Genomic DNA, 14524 nt, shown 5'->3' on the forward strand with positions numbered 1-14524 from the left:
TTCTGTGCCGGAGCATTTTCATCAGGCACTGGATTTTCAGCATTTTCTTCAACTTGTGGTGGTGCATTTTCATCAGCCTCTTTTTCTCAAGAAGGGCCTTTTTCTTCAGTTGTTGCAGCTGAGGCTGTAACAGACATGGCAGAAGTGCTCCTTTCCTCGGAAGGGGTGAGCACAACTATTGCAGCAGGAGATTGAAGATTTTGTTGTTGGTGCCAGAATTCATCATGAAATACTGGCGTGCTGAATCCAACTTCCACTTGTTCTTCAGTAGCTTCAGGCTGTTGTGTGGGAGGTGTTGCAGGATGAGGAATGTCATCAACTTGGATTTCCTCATCTGGAGGAGTGGATGCAGCAGAGTGATGTCCACCCATTTCTTCATCCTCTTCAGGGATGGTATGTTCCACACCAAATGGCACAATCATCTTTGGTGATGCCATACTGATGGGAGTGACGTCCAGTGGAGCTGAGGACTTTGATGACTGGGTAGGCAAAGTCTTCAGACGCTTTGCTTCTGATGACTTTGAGTCTGATGCAGACTTTCTCTTCTTGGCCTCTTTTTCTGTTGCCTTTATTTTCTTCACTTCTGATGCAGAAGGAAGTTTGATTTTCTTCACCTTTGATGACTTTGGTGAAGTTGTAATGTCATCGCGCACGACATAGGAGGTGGCCGGCCTGGCAGATTCATCAGCTGCTTTTGAGGCAGTTTCCTCAGCTCCTTTGGAAGCAGTTTCATCAGTTGTCCTTGAAGCATTTTCATCAACTGCTCTGGAGATAGTTTCTGTTCCAGTGGGAGCAGTTTCTTCAGCTACAGGTTGATCAGGTTCAGTAGCAAGTTACACGGAGTAGGGGACCTGAGGAGTTGGAGGAACCACTTTGGCTGCTGCCCTCTGGTTGTAGTCATCAATAGCATTGGAAGTGGCTTTGATGAAATCCACCTTGATGCTTTTGTTCTCAGCCTGAAGAGTGGTGTGGTTCTGAGTGAGGACTTTCAGCTCATATTGTGTTGATACAAGCTGTTCTGGCATCAAATTTATCAGATTTTGGCACAAAAATTTCTCCTTTTGAGCCTTTGCCTTCTTGGCTCGTTCTGCTTGCTGGGCCTTCCACTTTGCTTCGTTGATGAAAGTGGCTACCATGCGACTGAGACCTGGTGGGAGGCCTAAGTCCTCAACTGGTGTGTTTGGATCCACATACCACTGATCGGTGAATTTGAGCACGATTTTGGGGTCCACCAACATAGGAACTTGGGAGCCCATAGCTTGAGCAACCCTTTCATGTTTGTTTCTGATGATTGCTTCAAGTAGAGCAGGGTCATCTTCCTCACTTGCCTCTGATCGAGAGGGAATGTTGAGAATCACTTTCCTCGGGCTAGGTCTGCTCCCTCGCCCTGCGGTGGCCTTTGTCTTCAAAATGCCAGTTGAAGGTTTTGAAGCAGATGGCTTTGAGGGAATAGAGATCCCTATAGCTGGCTGGCTGGACCGAGGCTCCAGCGAAGGTGAAGACTTTGCTGGTTTTGTTGAGGATTTTGCAGCAATTTCCTCAGCTGAGGATTTTGCTGCATGTGATGACTTTGTAGTCGTTGATGATTTTGCCGTGACTTTCTTCGCAGCCACTTTCTCCGGTGGTGCTTCTGTTGCAGAAGCTTCAGCTGCAAAGGAGGAGGCCGAAGCAGCTATGTCAGAGGCATCAGTGCCTTTGCCCATTTTCTTCAACTTAGCCAAGTATTTGGCTTTCTCATCAGGATAGTCATCAATGGATTGCATGCTTGAGGGATGAGCTGTGTGTTGTTCCCCAAGTGGGGGTCTGTTGTAGGGTGCCTTGACAACAAACTTCTTTGCATAGCATGGAGTGACGAACCTGTAGTTCTTCCACTCTTGTGCCCACCTCCTCTTTATCTTTTGAAGCCTTAGCTTGCGCTTCAGAGGAGGTTCTTTCCCATAGATCTCTATATCTGGGGTGCAATACTCAGCATAGATGTCTTCAGGAATATCCATTGCAGTATGTGGCTCAAGCTTGTTTCCACCTTTCTGATGCTTCTGTTCTTCCATTTTCTTCAGTTGTTGTTTCTACTCAGGAATTTGATTCTTTGATGAATTTGAAGAAACTGAAAGATTTTCTTCAAGGAATGCTGCAAATGAGTTAGGTTGATGAGAACCTAGAGATTCATCAACTGACATTTTTGTACCTGTGAACAGAGTATAGGTGCGAAGAATTTGAAGATGTCATATCCGTTCTCAGATTTGAGGAACTTCAAAAGTTGACTAAGTTTGAGGAATTTGACCAATGATAGTGTTTGAGGAAATTGACTAAGCATTCTGGTCTTGGGTTCTAGAGTTGTACAGATTCGAAAATTTGCACAATTGAGGAATCTCGTGAAGAATTGGATAGCTTAGAGAAATTCATCAAAGTTATGAGGAATAACATATTTCACAGTTTTACGTTAAGTAAACAGATCTTAACAGGGCTATAAAATCGGAGTTTAATTACCCTGATTTGAAGAACACGACTAACTAAAGAAAAGGAAGAAGCTCGTCTGTCCAAATCTTCAGTGCCCTAACTCGGTTACTGAGATCAGCTACGGTGACGACAACTTGAAGATTTTCGAGGTCGGCGTGAGGTCGGCAACGGCAAATTTGAGGCAGTGAAGCTCTTCTTCTTCGACGAGGATGAAAAATAGCGGCAGCGCTGTGGCTGAGTGCGAGAGGAGCGAGTGCGTGAGAGAGGAAGGGTTTCATATGAGAGGGGTAAGTGTGCTATTTATAGCCGGGGTGAAAATAGTCGTGTGCAAGTTTTTCGGAGAGAACTGCCCCTGACTCTTGCGCTCCTCATGACACGTGTTAACCGCATAATGTGCGGTGGAGTTAGTGGAGGTCGTGCTTATCCATTCGTGAGTAGTGGGTGCGGTTTTGGCGGTAACGGTAAATTTTTTGAGATTTGAGGAATTTGTTGCAAAGTCATCAGCCAATCTGAACAAATTTCAAACATAACGCATATGATGAAATTGAGAATAGACTGGATTGAGTATAGCATAGAGGGGTTCAGGGGTTCGATCACATTCACTTAGAGGAAAATCCAACTTGAAAACAGAGCAATAAGTGAATGTTGTTGAGGACACACACACACACACACGCACACACACACACACACAGAGATATATATATATATATATATATGAAGTCAATGATGATTTTGAAATTTTTTGATGACTTTCAAAATTTTATGAAATTGAAAGTTTTGATGACAATGATATTTTGATGATTTCATGACACATTTGATGATATTGACAATTGGATGACAATGACAGATTTGATGATTTTGAAAATTTGATGATAATGACAGATTTGATGATTTCATGATGCCATGATGATTTCAAACATTTGGAGAATTTCAAAGTCCTAGTGGTGGCGTTACCCACCGTATAGGAATGAAGATTATAGGTGCCGCTTACAATTGCCGTAGGGCCCTGAGAATCTGATTCCGCATTGATTTCTTCACACTTAGAGTGTTTTCATCATTATTTGAAGAAAAACGTCACTTTTTGTGTTGCACATCCAAGTCATCAATTTTGCATCAGTGTTAGGATGTGTGCATTTTTACAAGACATTTGAAGATTCTAGGATATTTAGCTGACACCGCAACTTGCAAAATCTTTTCTCAGCCAAGGGCTTAGTGAAGATATCAGCTAGCTGACCATCAGTCTTCACGTGGTCGATGATGATATTGCCCTTGAGTACATGATCACAAAAAAGATGATGACGAATATGGATGTGCTTGGTCTTCGAGTGTTGTACAGGGTTGTAGGCGATCTTGATGGCACTCTCATTTTCACAGTAGAGTGGCACATTCTTCAGGTTGATTCCATAGTCCTTGAGGGTTTGCTTCATACATAGCAGTTGAGCACAACAAGATCCAGCAGCAATGTACTCAACTTTAGCACTGGAGAGTGATACGCAGTTCTGCTTCTTTGATGGCCAACAGACTAAGGAACGTCCAAGGAAATGACATGTTCCTGATGTTGACTTGCGATCCACACGGTCACCAGCATAATCAGAATCATAATATCCAATGAGATGAAGATTTGAGCCCTTGGGGTACCATAATCCAAGCGTTGGTGTGTCAGCTAAATATTGAAGAATATGTTTCACAGCCTTATGGTGTGATTCCTTCGGTTTTGCTTGGAAACGTGCACACATGCAAACACTAAGCATAATGTCTGGCCTAGATGCACATAGGTACAATAAAGAGCCAATCATGGAGCGGTATACGTGTTGATCGAAGTCAGTGCCATTTTCATCAAAGGAGAGATGACCATTGGTAGGCATTGGAATTTTGACGCCTCTGCATTCATTCATGCCGAATTTCTTCATGACGTACTTGAGGTATTTCTCTTGAGATATGAAGGTGACATTGCATTGTTGACGAATTTGAAGAACTAAGAAGAATTTCAGCTCCCCCATCATGGACATTTGATACTCTTCACTCATCATGTAGGCAAATTCATCACTGTAACGTTTGTCAGTACAACCAAAAATGATATCGTCCACATATATTTGGCACACAAACTATTCATTATCATAGGATTTTGTGAAAAGAGTAGGATCAAGTGAACCAGATTTGAAGCCTTTCTTCATAAGGAATTCCTTCAATGTATCATACCACGCCCGAGGGGCTTGCTTGAGGCCATGGAGTGCTTTCTTCAGTTTGAAGATTTTGTCTGGATGCTTTGGGTCTTCAAAACCTGGGGGCTAAGCAACATATACTTCTTCCTCAAGCTTACCATTGAGAAATGCACTTTTCACATCCATTTGATATAGAGTCATATTATGATGATTAGCATAAGCAAGCAGAATGTGAATTGCTTCAAGTCTATCAAGAGGTGCAAAAGTTTCATCAAAGTCAATTCCTTCAACATGTGTATAGCCTTGGGCTACAAGTCGTGCCTTATTCCTCATTACTTGTCCTTCCTCATCTTGCTTGTGTTGAAAGATCCACTTTGTTCTGATGACATTGTGCTTTCGAGGATCAGGACGCTTGACGAGTTCCCATACATCATTCATCTTGAATTGAAGAAGTTCATCTTGCATGGCTTGAATCCATTCAGTTTCTAGAAATGCTTCTGCAACTTTTGAGGGTTCTGTCATAGACACAAAGGAGAAATGCCCACTAAATGTAGTCAAATGTGAAGCTTTTGAGCGAGTGAGGGGACCTCGTGCATCGATGTCATCGATGATTTTGTCAATTTCCACTTCATTGGAAATCATTGGATGCGCAGGTTGATGACTTGGAATTGGTTGAGGTATTTGATCTTGAGTAGTTTCATCAGGTGCATCAGCTTGTCTTTCCTCATTGTTGGGGACAATTTCATCAATAATAGGTTGTTCTTCAACAGGGATAATGTCCTCAGTTGCCTTGTGTTTGATAGCTTCCTCAGGAGTCTGTTTATCTGGCACAAGAGGCAATTGCTCTCTTTGCGAGCCATTAGTTTCATCGAATCGCACATCTACAGTTTCAACAACCTTGTTGTGATAGGTGTTGAAGACTCTGTAGGTGTGCGAGTCCTTTCCATAACCAAGCATGACACCTTCATGTGCCTTAGGTGCAAATTTTGAGCTATGGTGAGGTTCTCTAATCCAACATCTTGCACCGAAGACTTTGAAATAACTTACATTGGGTTTCTTGTCAGTGAGGAGTTTGTATGAAGTTTTCTTAAGGAATTTGTGAAGATATACCCTGTTGATGATATGGCAGGCAGTATTGATTGCTTCAAGCCAAAAGCGTCAAGGAGTCTGATATTCTTCAAGCATGGTTCATGCCGTCTCAACCAGAGTCATGTTCTTGCTATCAACGACGCCATTCTATTGAGGAGTATAAGGAGCAGAAAATTCATGAGTAATACCAAGTTCATCAAGATATTCATCAAGACCAGTATTCTTGAATTCTGTCCCATTGTCACTCCTGATGTGTTTGATCTTAACGCCGAAGTTTGTTGAGGCCCTGGAGGAAAATTGTTTGAAGACTTCCTGCACTTCAGTGTTATACATGATAATATGCACCCAAGTATATCTAGAATAGTCATCAACGATGACAAACCCATATAAAGATGATGCATTTGTTAGAGTACCATAATGAGTAGGTCCAAATAAACCCATGTGAAGCAATTCAAATGGACGAGTAGTAGTCATGATGGTCTTCAATGTGTGTTTGGATCTGGTCATCTTTCCAGACTCACAAGCACCACAGAGATGATCCTTGAGGAATTTGACGGTTTCAATGCCAATGACATGCTTCTTCTTCGCAAGGGTGTGCAGATTCCTCATGCCTGCATGACCAAGTCTTCGATGCCATAGCCAACCTTCTAAGGATTTTGCTAGTAGGCATTTGGCTGGTTGAGGACCTGCAGAAAAGTCAACAATATACAAATCTCCTCTCCTAAAGCCTTTCAAGACTTTGGATTTGTCACATTCCATGATGACTACACATCTATATTTTCCAAAGATGACAATCATATCAATATCACAAAGCATCAAGATTGACATAAGATTAAATCCAAGGGATTCAACAAGCATGACTTTGTCCATGTGTCTATCCTTAGAAATAGCTAGTTTGCCAAGTCCCAATACCTTGCTTTTACCTTTGTCAGCGTAGGTGATATGCTTCAGTGGTGATGGAGTCAGTGGGATATTCATCAATTAGCTTGCATCACGAGTCATGTGATTTGTACATCCACTGTCAAGAACCCACTCTTTGTTCTTGGGTTGATCATCCTGCAGATGAATTAGTACTGCTTGCCATCTCATATGCTTCAGATTGAAGAATATGATATCATTTTCATTAGATTTTATTTTCATCAAAAGTAACTTTGAGTAATTAGTAAGGACGAGTGAAGTGACGAATTATTTCATCAATAATTAGCTTGCATCCTAACAAGCAATTTCCTCAGGTCTCCAGCAAATTTTTAAGATGATGATTTTCATCTGGAGACCTAACCTACAGAAGTGATTAGTTTGATTTCTTCACCACCCGCATCTGAAGGGGTGGTAAAGAGTTCAACATCATGTGAGCACCATAATAGAATGGAGGTAATGATGCTAAAGCACTTCTTTTCATGGTAGGGGGATTAGTGTACTCATATGAATATGCAGAAAAATTCTTTGAGGACTTATGCACATAACGATTTGAGGAATAGTGTGCATATTCTGGTCCCTTGTAGTTTGGCTACATTTCAGAAGCATTAGTGCGAGTACAAGCATAATTTTGACCACTTGAGGAATTTGATCCTCGTGATGACTTTGGTCCATCTGAGGAATTTGATCTGGGGTTCCTGTTCTTCACGGGTGACGTCATGATGACATTCACTTGAAGGTTTTCCAAGTTGCTTTTGAGAACCCAAATTTTCCTCAGGGGTGGTCCATTCCAGCAGTTAGTTCCAACATATCAAGCAAATACTTCATCATATTGGTTTTTGAACAGTTTATAGTTCGAGTCAATTGACTCATGTGAGGACTATGATATTTCACATGCAAACCCTGTTAGAGTGGATGGATTAACAAGAGGTCCTTTTGCAGCAACCCATGAGATTTTGGGATACTGCTCAGGTGTCCAGTATGATCCATCAACATTCAATTTCCTCTGGAAGGCAAAACCTTCTTTCCTTGGATTCCTGCTCAGAATCTTCTATTTCAGTACATCACAAAGGATTTGATGCCCTTTGAGGCTTTTGTATATGCCCGTCATGTACAATTCCTTCAAACCTGCATTTTCATCAGTAGCATTTGTGGTTTCTTCAAGCGAAGAATTTGATACCACATGAGTATTTGAAGAATTTGTAGCAATAGAAGCATTTGATGATTCAGGTGAAGAATTTGCAGTTTCACGTTCGATGCATTTGAGACAAGGTGGAACAAATTCTTCCTAAGTGGAACTGATCTGTTGAGCGAGTAATGAATCATTTTCCATTCGAAGATCATCATAGGACATCCTTAGCTTCTCAAGATCAAGCTTCCTTTGAAGAAATTCATAGGACAGCTTCTCATGATCAGCCAAGAGTGTGATATGACATTCTTGAAGAGTATCAAACCTGGACTGAAGACTTTGAGCATCTTCAGTGAGGATTTGAGTCCAATTCATTTCATCATTCAACATGTCATCACTTTTGTCTAGCAGGTTGTGAAGCTTTTCAATAGAATTTTGTTGTTTGGTGGCAATGTTAGCAAGTTTAGAGTAGCTAGGTTTTTTATATTCTTCAGGTTCACACTCGCTAGAATCAGAGGAAGATGAATGACTTGATACCTTTGAACCTTTTGCCATGAAGAAATAGGTGGGAGTGAAGTCATCATCAGAGTCATCAGGATTGTTGATGTTACCATTTTATTCACGGTTGAAGATGGACTTGCTGACGAACATAGTGGCTAGTGCGAGGCTTGCCACACCAGATTCAGATTCTTCTTCAGACCCTTCTTCTTCATCACAATCTTCAGACTCTTCCTCAGAATCCATTTCCTTGCCAATCAGTGCCAGAGCCTTCCTGTAGCTTGTCTTCTTGCACGATGAGGACTTTGAAGCTGAATACTTTGAGGATTTCTTCTTTTTCTTCGAATCATCAGAACTATCATCCTTGTACTTCTTCTTCTTTGATTCCTTCGCCCAGCGAGGACAATCAGCAATGTAGTAACCAGATTTCTTTCACTTGTGACAGGTTCTCTTCTTGTAGTCTTCAGATGAAGATTCTGATTTCCTCATATCTCTTCTTGAATACTTTCCAAATTGGCCACGCCTGGTGAACTTCTGGAATTTCCTCACAAGCATAGCCAATTCTTGACCAAATTCTTTAGGGTCACCAAGACTGCTGTGAGACTCTTCTTCATCAGATGATGAAATAGCTCTTGCCTTCAATGCACGAGATCTTGAGTAATTTGGTCCATATAGTTCTCTCTTTTCTTCATGTTGGAATTCGTGAGTATCGAGTCTCTCAAGAATATCAGCAGGATCAAGCATCTTGTAGTCTCTCCTTTCTTGAATCATCAGAACCAAACTGTCAAATGATGGTCAAGGGATCGTAGCAGTTTCTTCACCACTTCATGGTTTGTGGTGTTTCTAGCTCCTAGAGCTTGCAGTTAATTTGAGATGTCAGTGAGGCGATCAAAGGTATCTTGGCAGTTTTCATTGTCAAGTCTCTTGAAGCGATTGAAGAGATTGCGAAGAACATCAATGCGAGAGTCACGCTGAGTTGATACGCCTTCATTGACTTTGGACAACATGTCCCTAATTTTCTTCGCAGAGCCCAAAGCACCGACTCTGCCATATTGACCTTTGCTCATATGCCCACAAATGATATTCTTGGCTTGCGAGTCCAGTTGTTTGAGTTTCTTCACATCAGCAGGAGAGATTGTTTCGGAAACAGAGGGGGCACCTTTTTCCACAATGTACCAGAGGTCATTGTATATAGCTTGGAGATGCATTTGCATCTTGGTATTCCAATAGGGGAAGTCCTTTCCCTCATAGGTAGGACACCCCGTAGTAACCTTGATCATACCTGCGGTCGACATAACTAAAACTCCAGGTGGTTAAACAAAAATCACACAGAACAAGGGAGTACCTTTCTCTGATACCAATTGAAAGTGTGTTAAGCCGACTAGAGGGGGGTGAATAGGCGATTTTTAATATTTCATCACTGAGGAAATTCCTTTTGAGGAAAGTCCTCAGCCATGAAGAATGTGCAGCGAAAAGTTGATGAACAGAATTGTAAAACATGGTACAACAAAGTCCTCAGAGTGAGGATTTCAATTCGGTTTGCACAGGATACAAGTAAAGGGTATGCAGTTGATGAAAAACTGAAGTGAAGAATTTGAGGTGATGAAATTGATGAAAGTACTCAGTCAAATTCTTCAAACAGTAAAGGTGAAAGTCTTCAACATACAATTGATAAAATGAAAAGAGTTGAGGAAATAGAACCAGGAGCTTGATGAAGACAGTGGTTGATGACCCAGTTCCAACTGTTGTGATAGTTGTACGTCTGGTTTGGAGCAGCTAGGTATTGAAACATAAGGACACAGAGTCCCGGGACATACAATCCCTACTGTATCTCCTTGGTCTAAGGACACACAGTCCTCGCCCAACACTCGTGGTAAGTCCTCAGGACAGACTTCCAAACCCTCACAAACTTGGTCACTCGGCGATCCACAACTGACTACTGGATGCTCAGACCATCATGCCTAGCCGTCTGGAGGATGCACAATCCTCAAAGGTAATAAGCCTCGGTTCCACACATGAACAAATTCTTCAGTGATGCTCAATCACTTGGGTTTTGGGTTTGGTTTGGGTGTTTTGGGTTTTTTCCTCACTTGATGAATTTCACTCACAAACCTTGAGGAATTGAGCAAAGTGTGAGTTTCTCACGGAGCAGCCAACCAACTAATGGTTGTGGGGGTGGCTATTTATAGCCAGGGAGCATTCTGACATGATAAGACATAAATGCCCTCAATAATGTGACCGTTGAGTGGATAAGGTTTAGGACATGTGTCGCCCACTGAGGGAACGCTCGGAAATTTCAACTGTGAAAGTCCTCATGTCTCAAATTCCTCACTGGAGGATTTGATAGGTGTAGGTTGAGTTGAGCATGTAACATCCCAAATTTTTGGAGTGTTAAAATAATTATTAGATTGTTTGTTTGTTTGCTTGAGTGATTGAAACTTGTGTGAAGTTTGAAACTTTTCAAAAACTTTTGAATGAGAGGGAATAAAATGACTTTCCCCATCTCCGATGAATTCAAATTCAATCTTTTAAAAGCAATGAGAGAAGATGACATGACTTCTTAAACTATAAAGAATTTGAATGGAGCTGGCATTTGAATTTCCTTCGATTTTAATTTGCAAATTCTATTTTCCCTCCACTCAAGAAATACCGGGGAATAATATTCTGTCAAACAGAAAAGAGAGGAGGAACATGACCCTCCAAAGCCAGGGGCATTTGTTGAAGTATTTTGAGCCAAGGAAACAAAATTTTAATTTGAGAAAATAATTGCAAAAAGAAATAATGCTTTTAGGGAAAAAAAATTGGAAAAACATTTTTTTAAGTTTTTATTTTGGCCATGGAAAAATGCCCATCATTTAGATTTTATTTTTCTGATAATTTTAGTATATAGAAACTCTATATTCCTAATTGATTTGATTTCCCTTTTATCGTTTTAGTTTCCTAGTTTTGAAAAAAGGAAAGAAATCGTGTTTAAATGTAAACTCTTGCTGGCCCATTAGGAAGTTTCCTATTGTGGCCCAACAGAGGATCTTCTTCTTCCTCTATCTCCTTCCTCACGTGCACCGGACCTTCCTTAGCCATGGAAAGGGAAATCCTCACCTCCGGGATTCGCGAAGTTCCTTCCCTCCTAGCCTCTCCCACCACCCCTATAAGAGAGCCCCAGCTCTCCTCTCTCCATTTTCCCCAAGAGACGCCCCTCCCCTCGCCTCTAGCGCCGCCCTCCACTCTCGCCGGTTCCCTGCGTGACGGGCCGAGCCAGGAGCTCGCCCAGGACCGCCCCTTGCCCAGGAGCACCCCCGACGCCCCTGGAACCCCGCCGTCGGCCGCCCCCCTGCCACCCCTCCACCGCCCCCCCCCCCCTGCACACCACCCCACCCCGCCGAGAACTCCTGCCAGGAGCTCTTCGCCAGGAGGTACACCACGCCGCCCCCTGCAGGTCCCTCCACCTCGCCGCCACTCCCCTCGTCGCCACCCCCCCCTCCATCGCCCCCTGCCACCCCACCCCACCCCCCGCCGGCGACCCCACCCCGCCGGAGTTCCCCATCGCTAGAGTGCCCTCGCCGCTGCTCCTCCTGTCATCGTGGGGTTCTCTGTAGCACGAGGTAACCCCTTTTGTTTTTTTTGTTTTCCTTGTATTCTATTTATTTAGCTCACCGTTAGATGTTGATCCTAAGGCCCCCAATAGATCACTTACTAGCCAAACCATTTTCTTCCAATGTGCGGACGTTTGTTAGTTTAGCACCGCAGCGCACAGGTCTAAGCCAACCAGAGATCGCCACGTGGCCCGTTCATTAGTTAGCTTTTACTCATTTTTTTCTTTTTAATTCCAAAAACACAAAAGTTCCAATTTTGTTTGGCTCATAACTTTTGATCCACAACTCCAATAGAGTTGATTCTTTTTCCAGTAGATCAAAAAGTTTCTGTAGTTTGTAAAAACATATAATTTGTCTATGTTTGAAATTTTCAAATTTGAATTAGATCAGATTTAGTTTAAACCTTGTTTTGCCTATTCCAGGAGTTTAAAAATAGCTTTTAATTTGATTCCTTTTGCTAATGATCACTAGTGATCTTATTTATCAGTGGTAAAAATATCAGATTTGTTTGAGTATTTTAGCGTATGGTTTCTTGTGAAACAATTTCTGTTTCACCTCTTTTTAGGATTATGGCTATTTCTTTTCTGTAAATTGTTTTTAAATTATTTTCTTTATTATTTCAGAAAGATTATGTTTTGTTTCTGTTAGTTAAACAGTAGGTTTGCAACAAGTTTTGATTTTATTTTTATTTGTTATCATGAAATCAATTCTAGTTCCTTAGTAACTTGCAATTGGTTTCTCCAGTGTTTCAACTCCCGTTTGGAAATACTTTCAAATAGTTTTGTGAAAAATACTTTATTTTATCTTAGTTCCCTGTTATTATTTTCCGTTGGACGAAAACTATTTAGTGTTTGATGTAGTAGAAGACTCCTAGCTTTAGTGAAGTTTCTTTCGGAATTCTTATTCGCTCTCTCTTTTGTTTTGATTGCTAGAATGATTGCTAGTATGAGTGCTTATGTGAATGATATGTTTGTTATATAGATTTCATCAGAGAGTGATGAGTAGTCTATCAAGTTATTTTCTCGAGAAATTCTTCTTCGTCAACATCACCAGGCAAGTCACTTTGATCATACTATCACCTATGTTTTATGCATCGTAGTTCTACCATCCTATGCCCACCAGTGGTTTATTTTTATCTAGTTCATCTCATTTGTTTCTAATAGGTTTTGCAATTCTAGTAGCTTCACCACACACATAAATAATGTGCCCATCAAGATTATCAACTAGGAAATCTTTAACTATAGCAATGTCAGGATCAACAATTATTTGCTCAAAAGGTGTAGGTGTTCTAACATGACTCTTATTAACTACTGTTGTATCCTTAACATGTTCTCTAATTCTAACAGGGAAAGGAGGTTTCTCAGTGTAAGCAGTAGGAACAATTGGATCAACATGGTTAACAATTCTTTCTTCCTTATTAATTCTAATAGGATCCTCGGGTGATTTTTCAATGGGAGGATGATATTTAAACCAACTTTCCTTGGGAAGGTCAACATAGGTAGCGAAATATTCGCAGAAAGTAGCTACTATCTCAGAGTCAATGCCATATCTATTGCTAAACTCATGAAAGGTAGAAGTTTCCATGAAATATTTAACACAAGAAAAATCAAGATTTATACCTGACTCTTAACCTTCATCGAGTTCCCAATCTTCAAAGTTGCATTTAATCCTTTCCAAAAGATCCCATCTAAATTCAATAATCTTCTTCAAATAAGAACCAACATTGCAAGAACCAAGTAATGTTCGATCATCATGAGAAAGGCGAGCATAAAAAATTTGTATAATCAATTATCTTGGGAGCTCATGGTTGGGGCAGGTGTGCATAATAGATTTAAGCCTCCCCAGGCTTGAGAGACACTTTCTCCTTTGCGAGGCTAGCAATTATAAATAAGATTCCTATCATGATGGATTAGATGTATAGGATAAAACTTTTGATGAAATTCCACCTTCAAGCGATTCGAGTCCCATGATCCAATATCATCCAATAGACTGTACCACATTAATGCTTTTACCTCCACAGATAAAGGGAAAACTTTCATCTTCGCTTTTTCTCCGGATAAACTTGAAAGCTCAAACAATCCACAAATCTCATCGACAAATATCAAGTGGTAAGCATGATTAGTTGTACCATCATATGGATTATAATAATATTTTCAAGCCTACTCGAAGGAATCTCATAAGAAATATTTTGAGTAAATTCAATATGTTGAGGAAAAAATTCCTCATCTTCAGTTTGAGGCGAAGATGCCCCAAACAAACCACTCAATGGGTGTTCGTTCATAGTGACAAGCATGAGTAAATTTCAGCATGTGTAGAAAATGTTTCCTCGCCAATTACCACTTACCAGAAGCGCTTTACTCCCCGACAACGATGCCAGAAAAGAGTCTTGGTGACCCAGAAGTATAGGAGATCGAGCGTAGTCCTTTCAATAAGTAAGAGTTTCGAACCCAACGAGGATCAGAAGGAAATGATAAGCAGTTTTTAGCAAGGTATTCTCTACAAGTGCTATAAGTAACACTGATAGATTGTTTGTAGCAAGATAATTCGTAACAAGTGACAAGTAACAACAGTAGCAAAGGTGCATAAAATTAGCTCAATCCTTTTTATAGAAAAAAAGGAGAGGCATTAAAATACTCTTATATAAAGCAAGCGCTCCCGAGGACACATGTGAATTTCTGTCT

Source organism: Hordeum vulgare, chromosome 7H, assembly GCF_904849725.1.
Source record: "Hordeum vulgare subsp. vulgare chromosome 7H, MorexV3_pseudomolecules_assembly, whole genome shotgun sequence".
NCBI classification, from domain to species: Eukaryota; Viridiplantae; Streptophyta; class Magnoliopsida; order Poales; family Poaceae; genus Hordeum; species Hordeum vulgare.